Genomic DNA, 25217 nt, shown 5'->3' on the forward strand with positions numbered 1-25217 from the left:
CAAAAGGTCCAGAAACCAAGCCTTATGAAGAATTGTTGAAGGAGCTGGGTATTTGTAACCTGGAAGAGAGGAGACTGAGAGAAGATATGACAGCTGTCTTCAAACATCTAAAGGGCGGTCACAAGGAAGGTGAGGCTTCAAGTTACAAGAAAGGAGATTCTGACTAAACACCAGGAATAACTTTCTGACAGTAAGAACTGTTGTGTGGAATGGAATCACTCAGAATGTGATGAACTCTTCTTCCTGAGGGGTTTTTAAGCAGAGGTTGGATGCTTTTGTTGTGATTTTTACATTGCAGGGGCTTAGATTAGATGACTCTCAGGATCCCTTCCAACTCTACAATTATATGGTTTTGTGATTGCTTTATGTGGAAGTTGCATAATATGGCTAGACTACATATTTATCTAAAATTGAAGATGGCAGGTAGATAGACTTATGCCTATGGCAATACTCTCAAGGTAATATAAAGCCTTGCCCCACACAATAGTTGTGATCACAAGTCAAAAGCTACTAAAATCTAGGATGCTGTTCATTTAGCTGCGCTTTAACCTGTTAATATCAGAATCCATTAAAAGGGGGTGTGCTGCTGTGTGAAACATTTTTTGTCTTTAAAACTGGGATTAATGTGTGTCTGCAGTGATGCTGATAGGACACAGACAATCTCCTCAATTCCTCAACCTTTGGCAAAGCATCTGTAAAAAGCAGAAAGAACATTGCAGCTACACATGAGGGGAGAAAGGTTCCCCTGGAAAAAAAGACTGTCCACTCATCAAGGCATAATAAATTAAGTGGCAGCATCAGGCACTGGCTGATATGTCTATCTCACTTGATAGCACAAGCCCCAGGATGCCAAAGTCATGGCATCTTCACAGAGCTGCACAAGCTGGCTACCATAATGACTATGGTGATTATCTTCCCTCTCACTTTATTAGGCAGGTAATGGGACAGGTCTGAACTGTAAATGGAAGGAAGGAGAGTTGGCACACCAACACGAATGGTGCATCAACAGACTGGAGGTTAACTGCTTTCCCAGGGAGTTATTTCAAGCGGCTGCTAATGCTTTCTCTCCTGCCAAAGTCACAGAGGTGAGCTGAACCAAAGGAAAAGGAAAGACTAGGGAGGTGCAGATGCCCACATCACAGATGTTTTTTAATTTGCACTGTTGCATTCCTAATGCAAGAAAGTGCAGTGGCATAACTCTGCCCACTGCCTTCCACTGAACAAACAGGCCACTTCACACCCACTAATTGAGGCTGAAATGCTGCCCGTGAAAAGTGTATTTAATTCCAATGAGATTTAGTGCATATGCAAAATTCTACGATCTATTTGACTATGCTGGGATCATTGACTTTAAGAAGCAGGCCTACCAAACTCTTTGCACCTTGTGAAGTAGTATATTTAGTTTATTACTTCATATCTTACAGCTATATAACTCTAAGACAAAGCTGGCTACAGGTTCAGGGCTTTAAAGGCAGAATGGTGACACCCTGAGTTCCGAATCACTTTCCCAGCAAAGCTGGATGGATACTGCTAAATATCCTGAGCTTCAGCATAGGTATTGGACAGGGAGGGTTGGGGTGGGGTATGGAAAGGCAGGTAGGAAGGATAAATAATTTCTGAGCTCAAATTCTTATCTTTTATTTTTTTTAAAAAAAAACCTAAGTGCCTACAAGGTTTAGAAAAAGTTAAAAAAGAAAAATGCAATTTTTCTTGCAATTCTTGCAATTTCTGCAAAATGAGCCAGTCTGGCTGCTCTGTGTTTATAGTCATTGAGTGAATACAGAGCTGTGATTGATGATGAGTGGGCACCAGGAATCCTTAATGCTGACAGTCATGATCTGTCATCTACCTAGGTATAAAAGTCTGGGATTTCTTGGGACTTCTTATCCTCCAAGCAAGTCACATTGCTTAATTCTGAACATTGCTGCCTCGCCTTTTCTTCACCTCTAACATTGCTACAGGCCTATCCCTCTGACACTCAGGCCCTGGTAGGGGCCAGTTTGAAGAGTTCCTAAAATGATCTGACCCTGAAAAGGTGCCTCAGCCAGCCATGACGACAACAAGTAGGATGAACAGAGGCAAAGGAGGACACAACTCGTGTAACTTTCATATTTGTGTAGAAGATTTTTCATGCTAGCAGGTCAAGATGTTCCCCTTTTTAAAATCAAGCTATTCCTGCTTAAGTTACACCTGCTTTTAAACTTTAGTTTTATCATACAGGATAATCCTAAAAACAGAGGTGGGGAACCTCAGGCCCAGGGTCCAATTGTAATCATCCAAGCTTCTCTACCCAGTGGCGTAGCAAGATCAGGTGGTACCTGGGGCAAAAAAAATATCTTGCCCCCCCCCACACACATTGGTTTTTTTTAATATTTTGCCTGCAAAAATGGTTTGACTTGCTTTCATGGGGGGGGGGGGAGCCAGAGTGGTTGAGCTTTTTTTGTGGATATTGTGTGCCTTGCGACAAGGCAGGCGGACTCTTTTGGCAGTGGGAAGCCTGTGGATGCCAAAACCACACCATCTCTCACACAGACGTTGACTGCTGCACAGCATTTTGTCACCCCTCTCAGAGGTGACACCCAGGGCAGCCCGCACCCACCGCACTGACCTTGCTCTGCCCCATCTCTACCTTTCCATTAGGACTCTCTCCAAGCCACACAACTTCTTCAGCCACACTCTCTTTTTCTATGCCCCGTACCTCATTGGCCTCACTTCCCATTCTCCATGGCTGAAATGTGTCCTTGAGTTTTGATATAGACTCTTTCTTTCCTAGACGGAATACAGTGGTGTGGGTGGGTGGGTGGAATAGCTTACTATACAACAGTAACATTTATAGTCATTGCTCCACCCACATTTGGCTCTGTCCCTGCCAGCATTTGACATGTGGCTCTGAAATCTTACTTGGAAGAGAATGTGTCCTGCATGCTGTTAATAGTCCCCCTCTCTGTGATGTAGGATCCTGGGCCTCTGGCCATTCTACGGAAATGTATGTGAAGCAAGAAAGAGATGTATGGACTGGGGAAAAGATATGGAAATTAAGTATGCCAAAAGCTATGCTCTATCTTCCTGCAGCTATGTTCCTCGCAGCTTTAGGGATAATTCTTGGTCTTTGGAGAATCTGTCAGGAAGCTCGTCCTACACTCTAGTAGGACCCTGGGAATAATGGTCCCTGACATTTATATACATTCTTATAAGACTGTGAGAAAGAACCTGCCAGATGATCTAATCTACACTAAAATGAAAATAGTCTCCTTCCTCCTACCCAAATTCTGTCAAAAATATCATGCAATACAGATAATGTAATTAAAACCACAACCCACCACTAAATAGCATTGGATAACAAGCTTAGTATATCTTAAAAAAAAACACAAAAAAACTTTGTTGTTTGGAAAGCTTGCCAAATATATGTAGCTGTTAAATTAGTTAATTAGGTTGTTTATTTGGAGCCATACATATAGGTCTGGGCATTTTAAAAACGTAAGCAGAGAAAATGGAGTATTTTCCCCAGTTGACAAGGTTACACTAAGATGCTACCCTCCATCTCAATGTGTTTTGATTACATGATTCACTCAAGCAGAAACACCCATTATGAGCTGCTAAATAACACAAGTTCTCTGCTTCAAATCCCAAGCAAAATACTAACAATATAAGTTTTTGCTGCAAAGCAAATTCTCTTTAGCACCACCAAAGTTTGTAATACTCATATGAAATAATTATTTTTTATTTGTTATGATACCCAGGCATCGACTGCATGACCACAGATTTAGACTGAAATTCCAGAATGTACTTTGCTGGAAGTAAACTGTATTGAAATCAATGGAACATGGTTTCAAGCAATCATGGCTGAGAGCATTTTGTGTGATGTAGGAGCACAACTCAGATTAAGCAGAATATTCCACCTTGACTTGGTGGCCCAGACAGCTAGGCTTCTCAGCTGGCATCAACTCTTACTTTGAGTTTACAAATTAGCAGGGCAGGTGCTTAGTTGGAGATAAACATTCATCCTTTGCTTAGTAGTCAAGCATCTGCTTTGAATACAGAGAGTTCAGGTTCAATCCCTGAGATCTTCAGATAGAGTGGGTAGGGTCTGCTGTCTGAGAACCCGGAAAGCCACTGTCAACACTACTGAGCTAAATAGATTGACCAATGGCCTGACTTGGTTTAAAACAGCTTCCTATATTAAAGGACTGGAATCAGGCTATTCTCAATCTAGGTCTGGCCTATTATAATACATTAAGACCACATTCACCTTTACCAGCAATGTTTGTGCCATCAGCGCCTTAAGAATAGTCAGAGCACACAAACAATATTTAGGGGGATCACTCAATCAAGCCATAGGTTCAATGACCACGTGAAGATACTCAGCACATTCTTTGGATACTGCTTACCCCAGGATCTTCCAGAAGGACTCTTAAGTTCATTCATAGGTACTCACAAAGGGTGCCTTACACAGTTGCAAAAAACATGATATCAGTAGCATAGCTAGTATGTTAGTGGGGCTGGTGGTGGAACACTATCAAGAACCCCTTAACACATTTTTTGGAGCTAAGAGACTATTTGAGTGTCCCCAGCTTATTGTTACATTGTGTAAACAAAACAAGGCAGGTCTCTGTCTATACATGAACCTTGTGTAACCCAACTGTATTCTTAAGAATGCGGTGAATATGTTTAGTGTCTAGCAGTGGGGAGCAATGCTTAAAGCCTTTGCATATTAGTCTCATCAGTAAGAGGTTAACCAGCTACCACTGTATTTCTTATTCCTATACTTTTAAATTAATTGGCCAGCTTTGTCCAATGAGATGACCCTAGGGAGATCTCTCTTATTCCACACTATAGTGAATTCAAATGAGAAAAAAATATGCTTTCATTATCTTACTGCATTTCACAGGTAACAGTATGATAGCACCTCTAGTCAGACCTCTAAAGTAACACCATAGCAGTGAATATGGGGTAGAAGGGTCAATTTCCCTCAGGAGAATCCATCTCTGCTTAATGAGCTAAAATCCTTGGCATTCCAAATTCTCTTTAAGAAAAGTGAATTATAATGAAGTGCTTATGAAATATTTTGACCCCAGAAGAAATCTCATTTTCACCTTATATACGTTTATGGGGGGGGCAATAAGAAAGTGTGTTTTGGACTTCCATGGGTACATCCAAAGACCCCTCTGTTCATTCCCACCACCTTCCTCTTCCTTTGCACAAGTGGCCACAGCCACTGGGATGTTCAATTCCCATCTTATATTAGCGATTAAGTCAGTGTTACTGCACACTCTTCATCACCCCCAAGAATGACAAAGATGCCTCTCTCTCTGTGCATTAAGGCAGCCTTCCTGGATTCACAGACAATACCCCACAACAGTGAGCCCGTGGTCCCACTCAAGAGCACCTTGGTACAGAATGAATAGTCCAGCAGTTTATTCTGGCAACTTTACGTCAACCTTCTTGCAGGAGTTTAAAATGTATTGTTCTTCCCTTCCAGAAACATCCTGCCTCCCTGGGTGCTGAGGCGACAGAGTCCACTCAATAATGTCTAAGTCCCAGGCAGTGCTTATGCAGCCTTTCAGGGACTCAGGAGGACTTCCTGTTACACGGGAGGGAACTGCCACATGGATGAGCCTAAGTTGGAAGTTCTTTGTGTTATAACAAATACCATAAGCAATAAAATCCTGTGTTAAGTACATTGTATGGTATTAAAGACTGAAGTACTCCTATTTAAGATGGCATGTGGGCACATTTTCTTCTCCAGACTCTTTCCCTCTTGAATTATTTTAAGCTTTGTTGCTTCCTTCCATCTGCACAGTTTTAATTACGTAACCACCAGGCATCAACACAAAACCTTGCAAGGTGCCTATTGATGCCTGTCAATAGCTGAATTTTTAACAACAGGAAGCTGTGTAGAAGTTTTCAGACAATCTTTTTAAAATGAGAAATGTCCGTTTCTCATTATGCTCCTAAGCGTAAGTGAGAGTGGGAGACATGTGAAGTGGGATCTACAAATGACATTTGGCTAACGGAAAAAAGAGAAGCAGGTATAACACAACACTTTCAAGAGGCGTTAGAAAAGCTGTCTTCAGCATTTCCGCAGGTAATAATCTCAGCAAAAGCTCCCCTGAAATATGGCTGTGTGGATATTACCTCTTTAAGATGGTTGTATTTTACTGTGTAAACCAAGAGAGACTCTCAGTTGGAGCTGAGTTTACAGAATAAGCAGTCACTTACATGCTTTCTTTCCATACAATACTTATAACTTGTTTTAATAGTTAGAAATCATTGTAAATAGGTTTTAGATATTGACAAGTCGGACCACCAGCAAAATGCTGCTGTATACCCCCCCCCAAAAAAAAAACCTTGTGCTCAGTTCCTCTTTACTCTGGATGCCAGGATTAGAAACTCTCCCCCTTCAGTTGGGAAGAGAGAAGAGGTGCAAAAAGCTTACCTCTGTGAGTGAGTGTGGTGGTGGGGGGGGTGATATAGGTTCTTTTCAGCACACAGATAGGGTTCCTGGTGAGGTAACGTATGTACACTGTTTGTTGTCCCCACAGTAGCCATTTTGTGTTATGCCCCATACCCATGATGGCCATTTTATGACTGGTGCCCACATAACTTTCACAATATTCCGAATGTACCCACTGGCCCCAAAAGGTTGATGACTCCTGGGGCTGAAGCAAGCTGATTCTCTCTCTTTCCTTCATTTTATTCCCCACCACCACCAACACTCACAATCATGTGGCTTCTAGTTACCACTGAGAATACTAAGTCCTCGTTGGATAGTTGTTTTTGAGGTGGCTGGCCCGTTTTAGCTTTTAAAAGATATTTCAAACTTCTAGAAATGCCAGGGATCCCCTGAACATTCTGATAATGCCCTCTTGTTTTGGCTCAGTTCCTGCTGGTTATTCAGAGTAGATAGATCCAAAGATCCATTAATTTTAATAGGTCTAATCTGGGTAAAACTTAGTTGAAGACCATTCTAAGTTTGTTTTTAGAATGAGAGTGTTACAAATGTTTGTTTTCTGCAAGTTGTTTTCGACCACTTGGATCCTGAGATCCAAGGATCTTGGGTTCTTAGCAAAATATGATGGCATGGCATTATCAAATGGATAGCTGATGTAAGTCCAACACAGGTTAGAGTAATTGCACTGAGGAAAGTTGGAATGGAGAAAAAGTTTGCAGGAGAAATACTGTCAAATGAAACCAGCTGGGACAGCTCAGTCGTCCAGTACTCTTCACTGTATTCAAATATCCAGTAGATAACTGAAAAAGATTTAGATTAGAATTTGATCTCTTTATGAAACCAAGTGTAGCTACAAAGGTAGAAAGGGAGATTATGTGTCTTTTTCAAAGTGTTAAAATTATGCATGGTGTAGAGAAAGCAGATAAATAACAGTTTTTCTCCATCTCTCATTACACTAAAGATTAATACTAATGGATCTATGCCATTGTTGCACTGTGATTCCACCATAACGATGACCCCAACTTGACAACCGCTGATGCAAAGCTAAAAATAAAGGAGAAGGGTAGATGGCAAACATGAGTTTTCTCACAATCTCCTATAGGCATGAGACCACAGGACTCCACTGACTAACACTCCTAATGAAACTCAGCACCACTGCTGCTACTTAAGGCAGCACACACAACCTGCAAAGACAAGGCACACTATCCAGGTAATCAGTGACCGTATCCATTTTATTAATTTATTTATATACCACTTTTCATATTAAAAAATTGTACCCTCCTTTGAGCCCCAGCCAATCAAACCTCACTAGGTCATGCTACTGTTGGGAGCAAGTCACTGGTAGATCACACTGACCTGGACAGATTATATGGGGAAAGCCAGTCTCAGACATAACCCAATCCCAAACTCTCTAGAGCAGGGGTGTCAAACTCAAATTTATCGGGGGCCACATCAGCAGTTTGGTCACCCTCAAAGGGCCGGTTGTATCTGTAGGACTTTACATGAATGCATGTAAAGTGGAGGTTTCCTGTGTAGAACGGCCGGCGCTGCTAGAGGGCAGACGTTCTCTGGCTTTTAGGCTGCTGCGCATGCGCTGAAGAGGCGGCTTTCTTGTGTCAAAAAAAGAAAGAAAGCGAGAATAAAAGGTGAAGGCTGGCGGCCGGCGGTGGCTACACGGGCCACATGACGAGGTCTGGCGGGCCGGATTCGGCCCGCGGGCCTTGTGTTTGACACCCGTGCTCTAGAGATTTATAGGTCTAAAAACCAACACCTTAACCTTGACTAATCAGCAGCCGTTGCAGATCCTCACCACTAGCAATATGCGGGTGTGTAGGAAGCCCCACATAGCTGCATCACCTTGCACTATCAGTGGCTTCTAGTCATCCAATTATAAAATTGCCAACAATAGCTTGGCCAGAGCTGGAAGTAAGTTCTCCTTGTCACTTAGGTCACTAGAACTTCCATTGACAAAGACAGACCCAAGAGCACACAAACTTGCCTTTTGAGAGAGAGTGCAACCACATTCTGAATTCCCTGTTCCCAGACCCAGGAATTTCCCACTCACTGTGCCTGTCTTATCAGGATTCAACTTCAGTTTATTTTGCACCCCTTTGCACAGGCAACTCAAGGAGCTAGCCTTGGTTTGTAAGTCTGAGCAATGAGGCTATGCTTCTCCATTATTCCTGTTTTACGCAGAGCACCTATTTTTTGTAGTTACCGTACTTGATAAATAAAATCACAATTAATAGTCTCTTCCTATTCAACTAGTTATTGATGATAACATGGATGCTGCTTTTGTCACTGAAGGGGACAATTTTGTTATGTTATTAAATTGTCATGCATCAAACAAGGATTCACACCTAGAATCCATGTGATGCTGTGCTTTTCTCAAGACTCCTAAACTTCCATCACCCACAGCCATCTCTTAGCATTTAAATCAATATGTTTTCTGTTCTCTCTCTGCCCCCTCCCCCAAATCTCTCTCCCCTGTACTTAAAACTAACAAGTGATAGTGCTTGACTTTCAGGAGGGAGAGTGGGGAAGTGTGATTTTTAACAGGATGCAGATTTCTATTTTGAGCTTCCCCCACCCCCGCCAATTTGAAGGGAAGCCAAAGCAAACCTTACAAATGCAGAATGATTCACTAGGGATCTTTACAACAAGAACAACATGATGCAGACAAGCTGGGGTGGGGAACTTCCAGTCTGTGGGCCAGGTATTTTTAGGGAAGCCACATCCTCCTGCCCTTTATCTGATGCCATACATGATATTGGGCTGAGCAAATAAGGGCAGGACTTTAAAAGAACAACCAGGAGCTGAAAGTGGACTCCTGGTTATTCATATGCTGTAGCAACACACACTGTTAGCTGCCCATCAGCTGATAGGCAGTAGAAGTGTGCCTTGCTCAAAGAGGGGGGAAATGGGTCCCATTGAATGGAAAGTGCTTCTCCCTCCCACCTCTGCTTTTTTAAGCTGCCCCATGTGTCTCCCTTCTACCACCAACAAAGGAGATAGAATGGAGCCCCCCCCAGACTGTGGAATGCTTGCAAAACCTTTTGCTACCCTCCCTGTGCTTTCCTTTGCTCCTCTGACACTGGGGAGGCTCACAAAACCCCTTCCAATCTGCAACACAGGAAAGTTGAAAGGGAGGTTGCAGGGCAGGCATGGGGTTGGTTGATTTTCTGTTCCGCCTTCACCACCCCCCTGTCACCACCACTGTTGATGTTGTTAATGGAGGAATCCAAGGGTTCCCTTGGGCAAAAAAACAAAAACACCAACCAGGACAATTTGGAGCAAAACAGCAGCCTGTAGGCTTGGCCTTTATTGGAAACTGTCGCGACAGGACTCCCACCCACAACAAGATGAAGCAAAATGGAAGCCCCGAACAAAAGAAGACCCCAACATTTATTAGCTACTAATCCCCCAAACTACACCCCCAAACTACATCACAACTACATCATTGATACATCACAAAAAGGAGAGAGGGGGGAGTTGAGGAGGTAACTCAAGTATCTTGTCACCTGGCTGGTTCCTCCTTTCCTCCCTCCCTATGAGTCACTTCCAGGAGACAAAAGGGGATTGGCAGTTTCCTGCCCCCAGAGGGAAGATCTGATCATTGTCCTTTGTTCCAGTCTGTGTTGAATCCACTCCCATATTCAAGTCCATTGTGCCCTTGATGGTCTTCTGTCTGGGACCATCAAGGTTGCCATGCCAACTGGGCAGGGCTCCTGCGTACCTGTTGGCACGGTTAAGGGATTATGGCTGTCCTGTATCAAACCATCCCCTTTGATAGTCCTTCCTTCATGGAGCAAAATAAAAGTGGACCAGTGTAAATCCGATGTAAGGTTGATTTACTATGAATTTATAACAGAAACGTCGCGTATATTGTGTGTGTGTGTGAGAGAGAGAGAGAGAGAGAGAGAGAGAGAGAGAGTGTGCGTGTGTGTGTGTGTGTGTGTGTGTAGTGCAGTGTTTGTACAAACTGAATGATGGGGGGGGGGGTCCTGCAACACTGTCAGAAAGAAGAGAAAGAAACCAACATTTTAAAATGATCAGGAGGGACACCAAATGCAGGATTGCCAGCTAGCCACATTTTGACATACGCAAAGAAATACATTTTGCCATCTAAAAATGGAGCCTGCAAGATCCTCTAAAGTTGCCTATCTGTCCCGCTACTGAAGGGTGCATAACAGAGTCTTCCTAAGATGGCAATGCTGAACTATTCTACAGAGTGCATACAGATTTGTGAAGAGTTGGACACAACTAAACGACTAAACAACAACAACAACAAAGGCTTCCTCAGCTATAGGTTTAGCCAGTGCACTGCATTTCCTCTGAAGATCATAGGGTGCATTCCAACACAAATTACAAAATGTGAACACAAAAGACATAAGAAAAACAAAAACAAACCAATAACTGCCCCCCACAAGCACATTTAAAAGGACATAGAACGTTCATCAGCCCAAGGCCTGGTTAAAAAGAAACATTTCCCCTTGGCACCTGAAGGTGCAATGAAGGTGCCAGGCGAGGTTTCCTGGGGAGAGCATTCCACAAAGGTGGAGCCAACATAGAAAAGGCCTGTTTTCATATTGCTACCCTCCAGACCTCTCTGGTGTCAATTGCTTTCCTCTTCCCTTCCCATTTTGTTTTTCTTTTATATCTTGTCCATTAGATTGTGAACCTTATCTTTTAATGAATGCGCAGAGCACAGATATTTCTAGGTGCTGATTAATAATGGCCACTCCCCACATCAAATGGGGGGCATACTTTGTGTGGACGCGCACAGCACCCCTGATCCTACACGGCTGCTAACAGTATTGCCTGGCATGCCCTGCCCCCGGCTGGGTACCTGGAGGTTCCCACCCAACCTTGGACCAATCCCAGTGGGGGAGGCATTGCCAGGGGAGTTGGCCAGGTAGGGGGTGGGACTTCCCTACCCACACAATAGACGGTGGAACTTACCTGGGGGATCACAGTCGACTCCATAGCTTCTCCCACCCCACCCTCCCTCAGTTAAGCTTTCCTTTGCAGGTTAACTTCTTCTTCACAGGTGTGCTGGCGCTGCTATGTATTGGTCACTGTTAAAGGGCCGGAAAGGAATTTTCCTGCATTGACAGGTTTTACCTTCCCCGTAGCAAAACATCACGACTTTGGCGGTTTCAGGCCTTGGGTGGAATCCTTTAGTCTTTCTTCCCTAAAATGGGGAAGGGGGACCATGAAGCGGTGACCCACGCCCCCCCCCCCATGGTGGCAATCCCAGGGTTCCCCGTTAAAGGGGTTGTTCTGAGGGGAGTCATTGGCCATACGCCAAGAGGCTGTCATTGGTCTCCCCCGCGTTGCGGTGAATTGGGGGGCGGACTCTCTGTTTGAACAGACGTTCTCCAGAGCCAGTCCAATCCCCACTCAATCTGGATAACCCTGATGTTCCCCAGATCCCCGCCTGGGGACTGGGAGGGATAAACGCCCAAGGCCTAAGCCAAGGTCTCCCTACACCTGAATCTTAAATAAAGTTGTGGCCAATTTTCATCCCATAACACAGTGTTGTGTGTCTTTATTCCATGCGGGAGCCAGCCTTGGGTTGCGGGGGGGGGGGTCTCCGCCTGTCCGCGCAATGATAATAACAGTAATACTAATAACAGTGCATTTAAAAATAATAATGATAATATTGCAAACTGATCAATGCCAACCCAAAATACAGTCATTTTTGCACTCCCCCATCACAATTCCCTTGGCACCCACCTAATTTAATTGAAAAGCACATTGATTCTTTTCAGGCACACAGACTGACATGACCTTAAAACTGAAGCGTGGCTCATTATATGGTAACAATTGTTCTTGATACAGTTTTTTCTCTTCACCACCCACATTCACAGCAGCACAAAGAACGATCTGGGCCCAGTACTTTGCATCCAGACCATTGTGCTTTCCCCCTTATTAATTTGACACAGACAGCAAACTTCCTCAGGCTGCAATCGTTAACTCTCTCTCTCTGACATTTGTGGTTACAGATGCACGCAGTCAGAGAAATGGCACTGCAATTAAATAACTACTAACCAATGCAAACACATGATATAACACCAGGCTATGATGCAAATGTTCTTGGTTTCTATTTTAATAAGACTAGTGACACTGCCGGTTAACAATGAAGGCAATAGGCACATTATAAGCTGGCAGGCAGACATTAGGTAACACAGAATTCACAGCCTAGGTCTCTGTAATGAATGCGCTAAAGGAAAGCATCTGAAGTGTACTCTTCTTAATATGCTTTGTCTCTTTTTCACTTGAAAGCCGCTAGAAGGAAGCCAGATTAGTTTACAGGGTTCTCCCCCTCCTCCCGTAATATGGAATAGTAGGCTTGGGGGTGTAATTTACTTGCTCCTGAAATAAATAGCAACATAGGTACAGTTCTTAAGGTGGTATAGTCACACAGAGTGCCTATTCAACACACCAGCAGAGTGTGCCAATGGAACAGAAATACACCAGACAGTTCTAGGTTTACTAGCACTGTAATGCAGTTGCACAGCTTGTAAATTACATACAGTTGTAATATACAGACCTTCTAGGAGCATATAGTCTCCTTGCAATGTTTGAACACATACTAGGCTCAGGGCAAGGGCTTCAAATTGAAACTTGCTTCAAAATGTATTTATACTAGATTGTGCTGAGTCACTCTCTCATGCTTGACATGAGCCAACAGTGTGGCACGGCAGCTAAAAAGCCAATGCAATTGTGGGCTGCATCAATAGGAGTATAGCATCTGTCATAGGGCAGTTGGTGGCCCTGTGTGGGGAGGGGATAGTCTAGTTCAGTGTTTCCCAACCTTTTTTGGGCAAAGGCACACTTGTTTCATGAAAAAAATCTCGAGGCACACCACCATTACAGCCCCGTGACGTCAGCGCGCAGCGTCACGCCGGGAGGGACATGAATTGCTAGCAAATTACATAATCACCTCCTTGAGGGCTGGCTCATCTTCTCCGAAGGCAGAACCCCATTAATTAACAGCACAGACTCACACCATAGCCAAGACGAGGGGGGAAACCTCAGTCATGCACAGTCATGCACATGTGGGGGCTAAATGAGGATGAAGACCGGGCAGAGAGCAGGGTTCAAATCACCCCACCTGGCCAGGACAATCCCTGGGTGCTCCCTTGGGCCACTCGCCTGACCCACCTCGCAGGGCTGTTGTTGCGAGGATAACACGGGGAGAACCACGCGCGCCCCCGGGAGCTCCTTGGAGGAGAAAGCGGGCGATGAATGCAATGCACGAAATATATGAGAGGCGACCAGGTTTTGCAGGTGAGGGGCCCCCGCCAGCCTCCGCTTCCAACACCCGGCGCAACGACGCCGAAGTTTTCCCCCGGGCTCGGCTCGGGGAGCAGCGCTGCTCCCCCCCGGCTCCCCTTCGCCCTCCTGGCTCTCTCTGCCGCCCACTGGGGACCCCCCTCACCTGCCAAGTCCGGAGCGCCGGTGGAAGTTGCATGCATGCATGCAGGGCGCCACGTTGCCATTGCATTGCACTGCACTCCATGCAATGCCTGCACGCATGCATTGCCTTGCACGCCCGCCAAGGGGTCTCCCCACGGTCTGATGCGTCCCCTCTGGCGCGGATGCAGCATTGCAAAAATAAAAAACCCCCGACGCAGCCCTACCTGGGGGGCAGCCTCCGCCGCTCCGCCTCCGCGGGGATCCCCGGGCTCCATCCTGCCGCCCGATCTCCGCGGGGGCGCAGGCAGGCTGCGCAGGGTCTGCGCGGAAGAGCCCCTGCCCGCCCGGCCGCCGCCGCTGCGCTCATTCCATGGCCGGGAGAAGAGCGCTTCAAACAAAACGCCCGGCCCGCCAGGCCACGCTGGGAAACGTAGTTTGCGCACCCCATGCGGGCGCGGAGCCCAAGGGCGAGGGGACTACGGATCCCGGCAGCCCCCGCGCCGGGGACGGAGGGGGAGAGGCCGGGTGCAGGGATGGAGGGACGGGTGGGCGAGCGAGTGAGTGAGTGGCAGCCGCCAAGCCTTGGCCGAGAGCCAGGAAGGGCCTCCCCGGAGGAGGAGGAGGAGGGAGGCGCAGAGCGGGAGGGAGGGAGGGAACCCCAGGGGTCATCTAGTGACGGCGCCCCAATCGAAAATTTGACTTAAAAAAAAATATATATTTCGAATTTTTTAATTTTTCCCGCGGCACACCAGGCAACATCTCGCGGCACACTAGTGTGCCGCGGAACAGTGGTTGGGAAACACTGGTCTAGTTGGAACAGAATTAATATACTGCTATTATATTGGCTACAGCAGAGAGGACACCATAAACAAACAAACAAGCAAGCAACCAAACAAGCAAGCAAACAAACGGACAAACTTCGCTGTCTCAACCTCGCCACCCTGCTGCCTGGGAGTCGTACAAGGAGGGGCTGCTAAAATTTATGGACCTATGCCAGCCGACCAGAGGTTCCACACCACTCCTATAGACTGCAAGGAGGCCATCCCCCTTCTGGTTGTGTGTGCCAGAGGCACTGATATCAATCTGATGTGCCCACCAGCTCCTGATCCTCTTCCAGGTTCTCTGCCAGTCTGGTTCTACACACTGTCATGTTACCTGTGGAATTTTAAAGGATTTCAGTGTAGGATGGCAAAAACATTATGAGAGATGCTAGAGGTAAAGAAAGCCATAGATGAACACTCAGATTATCCTGGCCTCTGCAGCATAGATTGTTTAATAGAATGGGGCAGTGCAGCACTTTTAAAACCTTAACCGTTCTGGCTATAAAATACAACTCCACTGGGCTCTTCTTTTAGAAGAGTTATGACAAGTGTAATCAATAAGGCTTGTTAGCATATGGTGTGAAAGGGTCAGAGGACTCCTTCAACTCCCTGGGTGCATCATTTGAAAGGGCAATAGGGATATATCACTGCACTGTGCAAGACAATAATTCCATTCAAAGTCCCAGGTTCCGAATGTTTCATATGAAAACATTAAATATTGTCAGAAATTCTCTGTCTTTCCATTGTAACGTTGGTCTTCACAATAGGACATAAATTCAGCACTGATTTAAAACTGATATAAAACTGCAAGATGTTTCAATGAATTGTTGCCATTCATTAATCACCTACCCATATGTTTTTGTTGACTGGAACATATAATGGCCTAGCATACTCAAAAGCAGAGGCTTCTGAGATCTGATATTTTCAGTTTAGACATTAAGGGCTGCTCTTCACTAGAGCACTCTCCACATGATTGCCGTGTGGCCAACTTCCATGCACAGGGATCATACACACAGCTTGCATGCAAAGGGACAGGAGTGGGACTTTCCATCCCACTTCAATGTTCAAAACTCCCACTGTTCTAGGCACATTTTGTGACAGGGAATTTCATTAGCACAAGCAGTTTCTGAGCGCTAGGCACAGTACTGCGCCTAAGATTTCAGACTAAAACTGCAGAGTAGAAGGAAAGGATGACCTTTTTCTGCCTCCCCACTTCCAGCTACTCTATGAAGACAGGAGAAGAGACCTTCTTAAAAATATTAGGAGGGTGGCCAGGAGAAGGACTAGACTGGGCACCCCCAAACTCACCTCTCCAGATGTTTTGGGACTACAGTTCCCATCATCCCTGACCACTGGTCCTGTTAACTAGGGATAATGGGAGTTTTAGTCCCAAAACATCTGGAGGGCCAAGTCTGGGGATACCTGGACTAGACCATGTGAAAAATGAATATAATATTTTAGCTGCAGTTCATTCATTTCCAGCATTGTATTCTTGTTATAAAAAAGTGCACCTAGGCATTCCATTGTTACACCCATAACCTAGGTTTAAGGTGCCATTTAGCTCCTAGCTTTCATATCTCAGTTTCTAACACTTTCCCACTTCCAATTCAATGCCCACATGAAAAGCCATATTTACATGCACAGAGGAACCTAGGACAATCCTTGGGTAGCAGCCTAACCTTTCTTGTGTGTGCTCATTATGTCTAAGACTATATGTTGTGGAATACATTGTATACACATCTTAAATACTTAACGTAGAATCTATGGGACTCAAGGGTCATCTAGCAACGCCCCCATGTCAACTTAGATAGCTCAGTTGGTTAGAGTGTGGTGCTGATAATGCCAAGTTTGCAGGATTGATCCCTGTGTGGGACAGCTGCATATTCCTGCACTGCAAGGACAGATAGATAGACTAGATAGAACTCAGGGTGGCTTCCAGCTCTACAATTCTAGGTAAAGTTGCCCTACGTTTGGACCTTGCTTTGTGTTTCCTTTCCATGTAGAAATCCCTTTCCACATGGATCCCAGCCAGCATTTTCTAAATATCACCTGGCAATTGGAGGAAGCGACCTAGTGTTAACAGAAACTCTGGATGACTTGTTAAAGTAATCAGTAACCTTCCTGTTGCAACATTCCCCCAGCCTCCAAATCCATGCAGATTAGTAGTGAAAACTGTACCCAGACCACCAATCAGCAATCTCTGAATCATATACCTATGAACCAATCACTAAATTGCCTCTGTTGATCTCATGGAGATCTGCCAATCCTGAAGGTATCAAACAAAACAGCACCTGCAAAGCATGCAATGTCCAATTGACTGCAAATGGACGGGGCCACATTCACTCAGCATGTGGGTAAAACAACAACTGACCTCTGCACAAACATTTTAAGAACCATAAATCCACAAGATTGGCAATCAATCAATCAATGGAACTACTGGTTGCAAAACAGTAGTAGTAACAGTAGTATAACAGTAGTATTTAGATAATAACAGTCCATCTGATTGAACAATTATTGCAATAAATATGCAATCTGATCCTAGAACATTGGTAACAAGAAAAACTGTCTATTTTATTGATTTATCTGGTTATAAAAGTATTAGATACTGTTAATTTGTACAATAGAACATGACAGTGTACGGCAATATATACAATAAAACATCATTAAAACAGTACAAAACAGTCTGCATATATACTACAGCAGATACAACACATCTAAATATTCCCTCCTCACTGCACCATTTGATTCACATCAGAGCAGCTAAAGAAGGTGGAAGCCTGAAGAATATATATGTTTTCCTTTTCAAATATATCTCTGTTTTATTAGTCAATGCAATAAATGTTTAGTTTTAGTGGCTAACAGCATCCTTCCAAGATCTAGAGCAAACATGCCTGAAGTGCTGTTTGATGCTGTGTGTGTGTGTGTGTGTGTGTGTGTGTGTGTGTGAGAGAGAGAGAGAGAGAGAGAGAGAGAGAGAGAGAGAGAAACATTATTGTAATGCCCTGGAAGATATCTGTCATAAAGACGTTGCAGATGTTCCTTGTATGCTTGACACCACAAAAATAATGCATCTGTTAACACACAGCTTCTTTTATGTCCCATAAAGATACATTTTGCAGTCCTCTTTTCTGTCCTATGTCCTTACACCTCCAAGGCATGAATATGGGGAAGCAATAACCAAAGCTGCCTTCAGACCCTGTTTGAACTTCATTCATTTAAAGCAGGGATGGGGAACCTCCAGCTCATGAGCCAAACTAGCCTCACCAAGTTTTCTAATTAGACCTGTGAGGCAATATTTCCCTGACAGGCCTATAAGAACTGCTGCAGCTGCTACCACCCAGGAAGACTCCCCTGCTCAGTGCCTGAGGGCCCCAGTCCTGCCACTCACCGCCTGGCCCAGGGCAGGGCCTGATGGGCTCTATAAAAGACTGCTGCCACTGCTGCTGCTGGGCAGAGAGGGCTCCATTTTGTTTTGCTTTTTGTTTAAATTGCTGTTATTTTTTACCTATGTCATTTTAAACTGATAGTAATGCTGTATTCTTAGTTTTAGATTTCATTTATGTGGAAATTGTTTCCCATTTAGGTTTTTTTTATGTGGTTTATTTATTGTTTATGACTTTTGTAACTATGTAAATCTTGTTATGCTGTAAACCGCCTTGAGCATTGTTTTTTAACTGTGGAAAGGCGGCATACAAATAAAAAATGATGATGATGATGCCACAGCCACCTGCCCCACAGGTGTTGACATAAGATGACCAGTGTGAGGCAGCCGGGGATGCCACAAAATTCTAATTCAGAGGGCCAGGCCCCCCAGCTTCTATGGCAGCCATGCACACATGCCACAGGCCATGCTGACATCATGCGCACATGCTGTGGGGCATGTATACACGGCACACTGACATCACACAGCCCCGAACTCCCTAAATCATGGGGGCAAGGTACGCGTGTGGAGGCAGGTAAAATCACAGCTGTAGAGGAACACCTCTAAACCTTAGAATGTATTCCTGATGTTGCATTCAGTGCCTTTTAAATTTGCAATTGCAAATTCTGCTGGAATCAGTTTCACACAGGAGCTCCTGATCAGAGTGTGGCCAAATCCCTGTCAAATGCTAAGCCAAGACGGTTTTAAATTCAGTGCCAAATACACAGCTCACTAGGATCTGAGCTTCTGCGCAAAGCAAATCCCTGATTGGAGTAGGGGTTTCGTTTAACAATGAATTTTAGTGCTGCTTTCTGCTGGAATTTTTGCAGCTGTAGCTTGAATTCAACATTTGGTTGAAAAGGAAGAACTAGGGATGCACTTTGAATGTGTGACTGATTCTTTCTTTGATGTTTGAATCAATTGCAGCCATACAATGTCAGGTGACTGAGAGACTGATGGCCCCATATACCTGTCAGAAGCGTCCCATGTCTGCTTTAAAGGCATGTCTAAACTTAAAATGTTAACCACAGTTTTCATTGTTTCTTCTAAAATATCCTGAGAATTGTAACTCTTGCAAGGAGATTTCTACCAAATAAGTTTTAGCACCTACAGAAAACTACAATTCTTTGGTAGAAGACACACTATCTGCTCCCAAACCAAATAGTCTGAATGTCTTCGACTTTTTTTTTTTTTTTTGGTATGATTTACTGCCTAGTTCTGCATAACTGCCACTGCCATTCCATTCTTAGGTATCCCTGTACTTCTTGAACCCCAAAATGAAGCACCCTATGCTCGATTCCGTACTTGCCAGGCCTCATCTCAGATTTGGAACAGAACTGCACTGTTGTTTCCTATGCCTTAAATACTAACTTCCTCCCAGGAATACAAGTCTATGAAATGGTATATTGAGCAGAAACCAAATCAAGGCAAATAGTATCTTCTCAAACAAAACAAAGGTGACTCAAACAAGCACAGAGATAAATATATCACAAATGAAAGGAGAGAAAGTTCTCAAAGGAGATGAATCCAATTCTAAATGTAACATAAAAGAAATAAATAGTCGCTTTTTAATTTGCAAATTGGAAACAAGCCCCCATTCAAGTTGTGCCTTATAGAAGAAACATTTGAAGAACTCTTGGTGCTCTGGTTATTTTACATAGATGATTAATCTGGTTGAAAATTCTTAAGGCTGTATTCTCAGCCCAAGGGATATTCAGCCATCCCCTTTATTAATCTATTCTAGAAGGCTTCATCCTCTTATCACTTTGCTGATTTGCTTTCTGTCTCCAGAGGTCTGTAATATATACAAGTATTACCTAAATCCAAAAGCTAAAACTGATTGAATTTTATAGCACTGTGTTATACACTGACAAAAACAAAACAGCGCATGAAAACTGTACTGGGACTTGGGATGAAATTTTCATTTCTATTTTTGTTCAAGCACATTCCCCCGCTTTCTTAATATACAGGTAAATTTGTAAAGAAATGCTTCTAATGATAGCAGCAGAATGGATATGCAAGCTTAATAAGTCATTATTTTTAAATACTTTAAGAGCCTAACTGTAGTGGAATGAAAGCTGAGAAATAAAGCTGCTACCTTTAGGAAGATGAAGCTACATGGAATACTGGTACTGGCTATGGATGGTCATCCCTCAGTTTCCCATCTGATGGTAGGACCCCACATCCCTCAGCATGGGTGTAAGGTCAGTTCCCACTGGTCCTCTGCAACATTGAGTTGGGTGAATGAAGACAAATGCCTACAATTACAAATGCATAGATGCTCCACACAGTTAAGAGCTCTGCATGATCAAGGGGCACAACAGCAACTGCATTCGTGCCTGTGCTCTTTTTGATACCTTCTGCTCAATGTGCAGACATTGATTGATGCACCAATGTCAGGCACAAAGGCAGCAGGTTGAGGTCTGCTTGATTCACACAGTTATTATATATTGGATGAAAACATGGAAAGGCATACAGTGTGCAACAAAGAGGTTGGGTGCTCTAGTATACAAACAATTGGAAGCTGACTTGAAAATGGCTTCCAAATAACTTTGGAAAACCCATGCAGAAGGGAAGGGAAGAGATGGGAAGTGAGGGAGGGAGGGGGAATGTCTGGGGTTCAGGCAATCAGCTGCTGCTCTGAATACCTAAGCATACTGATGATTACCTGTAGTACAGAGACTGCTCCTGGACATGAAGGCAATTCATTGGAGCCTACTAATTCCTGTCCTTCTCTACAAGTGGAAACGGATGTGGATAGCACCACAGTTTTGCCAGTAGATAGCGGGAAGTGTGTCCTCACTTTCCTGCTTATTAGGAAGGGACACTCCATCAAAATATTGAAATACCTGTCTCCACCATTCGCTTTGTCCAGCAGAATTTTGGTGGGTCTTGGAGCAGTAGGAAAAGCAGAAGGCAGGCAGAGGGAGTGTTCACATGTGTTTTGAGTGCACCAACTCCAAACATATCGAAAACATAAAGATCCAACACAGGGATGCTTGCATATTTATACACACTCACCTGATATTCTTTTCTCATATTAAAATATGTTATCACTGATATTTTGTTTTTGTATCTGCTTTATACAGCTGCTACTGTATAAGGCTGTACAGCTCTCAGTACTGGAAGTTTGATATACATAACAGGGAGTGGACATTACATTCTCCTTTGTCAGCTTCCAAGAGCATTCAAAGGAAGACTTGCTTCCACCATGGACTTCCATCCAAAGCCCTCAGTGGGAACTAGTGTCTGGGATCTTCTGACTAACAATAAAGGAAGATGTGGGTTCATCCTGGGCTGAGTGAAGTCCACCCCACCCCCACCCCACTTGCCTCACAGGTCCTTATTGGGCCTCTCACCTCACAACCCAAGGAAGACCAAGAATGTGGGGGGAATGCTGTCCAAATACATCTGTCACCATGTTATTTCTGATTATATGTGAATATATTTTTTAAACTTGATTGTATTAGGCATACAACAGCTTTTATAAGCTGTTCTGAAAGCATATTGGGGATATAGAGTGGGTTAAAATATTCTAAATAGACAAATCTGGCTGCATTGTTGAAGGAAGAATGTCATTATCCCCCGGAGTTTGATCAGCTAAAGCAAACTTATTCTTTTATTCTTAAGCCAAATACGACCTTGCCAGCTTTCCATCTCCCCACAGCACTTTCTCACTCGGAAGAAATTTGGAAAAGGGAAACATAAATGATCAAGGGAATTGAACAACTCCCATGTGAGCAAAAGGTTTGGGGCATTTTAGCTGAGAGAAATGACAAGTAAGAGGTGACTTGACGGAGGTGTGTGAAATTATGCATGGCATGAAGAAAGTTGACAGAGAAAAGTTTCTCTTCCTTTTTCATAACACTAGAACTTGGAGATATCCAATTAAGTTGAACACTGAAAGATACAAGCCAGGCAAACTAAAGTACGTCTTCACTCAGTGCATAGTTAAACTATCGTATTCACTCCCACAAGAAGTAATGATGGCCACCAACTTGGATGGCCTTAAAAGAGGATTGGACAAATTCATGAATGATGAAGTTATCAGTGACTACTAACTCTGATGGACATGTTCTGCCTCCATGGCTGGAATCAGTAGGCTTCTGCATACCACTTGCTGGGAATCACAAGTGGGAGAGTGCTGGCCCTGTTTTTTGGTTTCCCATAGGCATTTGGGTGGCCTCTGTGAGAACTTGATGCTGAATTAGATGGGCCGTTGACCTGATCCAGTAGGCTTTCCTTACATTCAGACAATCAGCCCACACTTCTGCCCTGAATAACCGCCTCTAGTCAGTCACTGAGGAGCTGATCTAGTACAGTGGTACCTCGGGTTACAAACACCTCGGGTTACAAACACTTTGGGTTACAGACTCCGCTAACCTAGAAGTAGTACCTTGGGTTAAGAACTTTGCCCCAGCATGAGAACGGAAATCGCGTGGTAGCGGGAGGCCCCATTAGCTAAAGTGGTACCTCAGGTTAAGAACGGACCTCTGGAACGAATTAAGTTCATAACCAGAGGTACCACTGTAGTAACAGCAGAGTCCTCACTTTATGAGTCAACAAGTGACCTGTTGGCTTATATTTCACTTCAGTTGTAAAAGGGTACCTTTGAACAGGACAAAAAAATGTATTGACTAAAAAAATGAGATATTTTGTGAAGCAAAATTGCTTGGGTGCATTTTCCTATTCTGCAGTCAACTAGCCAAAATAAAAGATCTGGACTAAGTCCAAGGGATGAAACCAATTATGATAAATAGCTAAATCTGTGAATACCTATGAATCACCTGACTGTAGCATAATCACTTAGAAGTGATACCCCTGAGGCTACTGTTAAAACATGGCAGTGAAATCATCACTACTTTCATCAGGGTAATTATAAATCATCATTGTCATTCTCTTTCTAGCCTTGTCGGAACAAAGTCTCAGGAAATTCTTTTCATTTTGCTATGCCTAGCTTTAGTCTGATCCAAAATTTATTACTAAAGAGCTCTAGGTTTCATAGTAAACTTTCTAACACATCATTTCTACACATTTACAACCCAGTCCACAGTTTCAGGAAGAAACATTTAAGTTGATATATATTTATTTGAATGGGACTAATTTAGTATAGATTATTGGTGTTCGTATGTCTGAAATCCACAGGTGCCAATATCCTTTGAAATAACATTTCCCTCTTCTGAAATAGCAATGGGTCATTTAGCTGCCATTGCACTACTTATTCCCTGGGAAATAATATACCCTAGATATTATTTCAAATCTGATGTCCTTTCATGATTGTCATAGTTCCTCCCAGCTTCATGACTCACAGTCAAAGTCATGTGATAAACACTGCTTAACGATTCCATGTGGGGATTCAGCAGATAAGTGAAAATGGGTAAAACCAAGCATACTAAAATAATAGATGTCTTTCCACCACAATAATCAATCTTATCCCATGTGTACATAAACTGAGAACCATACAAAATGCAGTCTCCCAAAATGTATGGAGACAGCCTATTCACATACAATTTGTACGTGCACAGACATCATTTTGACTCTAGAATTGAAAAGATGGGATGAAGGATAGGGCCAGTAGACACAACTCCAATTCTTCTCCCATGTGTAGAGAGGAACACACATGTAGGTCCTATCTAGATTCACTGTCCTTCATACTTGAAAGCTTTGCCAATCACAGCAAGTGTTAATTGTAGTAGCTTGCATATGAATGAGAAACTCTGAAGAAGAAAAATCACTTTCATTTTACATTGACCAGGCTAAATACACTTCAATTAAACAAGAGCATTTCCACATTTATTTCAACAAAACCTACCAACACAGAGTTTCCATTGTTCTCAAAACCTTCACACATTGCAGCATTCTACAATCTGATTGCTGTGAAGCCTGACAAATTTGTGTGTGTGTGTTATGTTTCATCTCCTCATTTTCTTATCTCTTTTAAAGGTCACTTGCTTTCAGTCCTTCTTTAAAGTTTTCATGCTTAATCTCCTTTATTGACACAAGGTCATGAAATACTCTTGTTGTATTGAGGATATACAGACACACTCCATTAATACCCAGTCAATGCATTATTTTCAAGGATAATGCAAATGATGGCATTGAAAATCAGCCTTATATTTAATTTTATTATCTCCATCAGCACAAAGGGTCAGATTCAGCAATCTGTATACATAAAAAGGTCTATTTATCCAGGTGCATAAAGTCTACATTCTTGCATGTATCTGTATAATGTCTATGCCCCTTACTTGTAATAACCTTTCTAATGTAAGCAGGTTTCAGTGGCTGGCTTTTAGATTTTAAATGTAAAAAAATATATCAATGAACTTCTTAGTGTTCTGTGTGAATATATACATATCCCCTGTTATTAAAAACATCTATTTCTATAATAAATCACAGTATCTATGTCCTCTGGCAAAAGGTCTCTTTTTTGTTGTGGTGAACATTTCAGAACAGAGAAATGCAGCCTTTATTTTGAAGACTAACATTTAAATCCATAGCCAGTGTCCAGCTAGCTGATGTCAACCTATATTTTTGACACTGACTGAAGCCGGTAATTCTGATAAGGCAAAGGGAAGCTTTTCCCTATCAAAAAAGATTTGGGTCACAACAAGAAGCTTCTTTTCAAATAAAAAAATCTAACCTTACAAGATATTTCAGTGGCCCAGTGACTGTAGTGTTTTAGCCAGGCTACCATATCATACACTACACTGAAATCTCACTGGATTAGGGAGATCTGCTATTTTAACTCCTCACTGTGACTGTATACTATTTCACTGTCACCTGCATACACAACCAGAATCAAAACACACAGATTCCACACACAGTTTATGGGAGTGTTCACATTACTGCCTTAGTATACAATAATGATGATGTTTTTCTGAGTGCTTCACATCTCCTTCCTTCCTAGTGGTTCATATCAGCATGGCTTCATTAGTGTCAGATTCATTTCTGTTTGTGTACACACCAGGGGGTGTGAATTTCTTCACCATATGCAAAGGGATTCATATCTCAGAGATAAATTAGGATTGCCTTAAGGATTCCAATCGGTATGAAGCTGGCTTGAGAAACAACACCTTAAACAGTAGTATTTTATAACAAA

The 25217-nt window shown here is 43.3% G+C and overlaps 1 protein-coding gene across 3 annotated transcripts in view; it reads right to left on the reverse strand.

The window, feature by feature from the left end:
* The window catches only part of CNTNAP5 (contactin associated protein family member 5), a 301511-nt gene that overhangs the window by 181461 nt on the left and 94833 nt on the right, over positions 1-25217 (reverse strand). The gene's annotated exons all lie outside the window — the stretch shown is intronic.

This window comes from Podarcis vaucheri (assembly GCF_965113315.1).
Source record: "Podarcis vaucheri genome assembly, chromosome: 1".
Taxonomy (NCBI): domain Eukaryota; kingdom Metazoa; phylum Chordata; class Lepidosauria; order Squamata; family Lacertidae; genus Podarcis; species Podarcis vaucheri.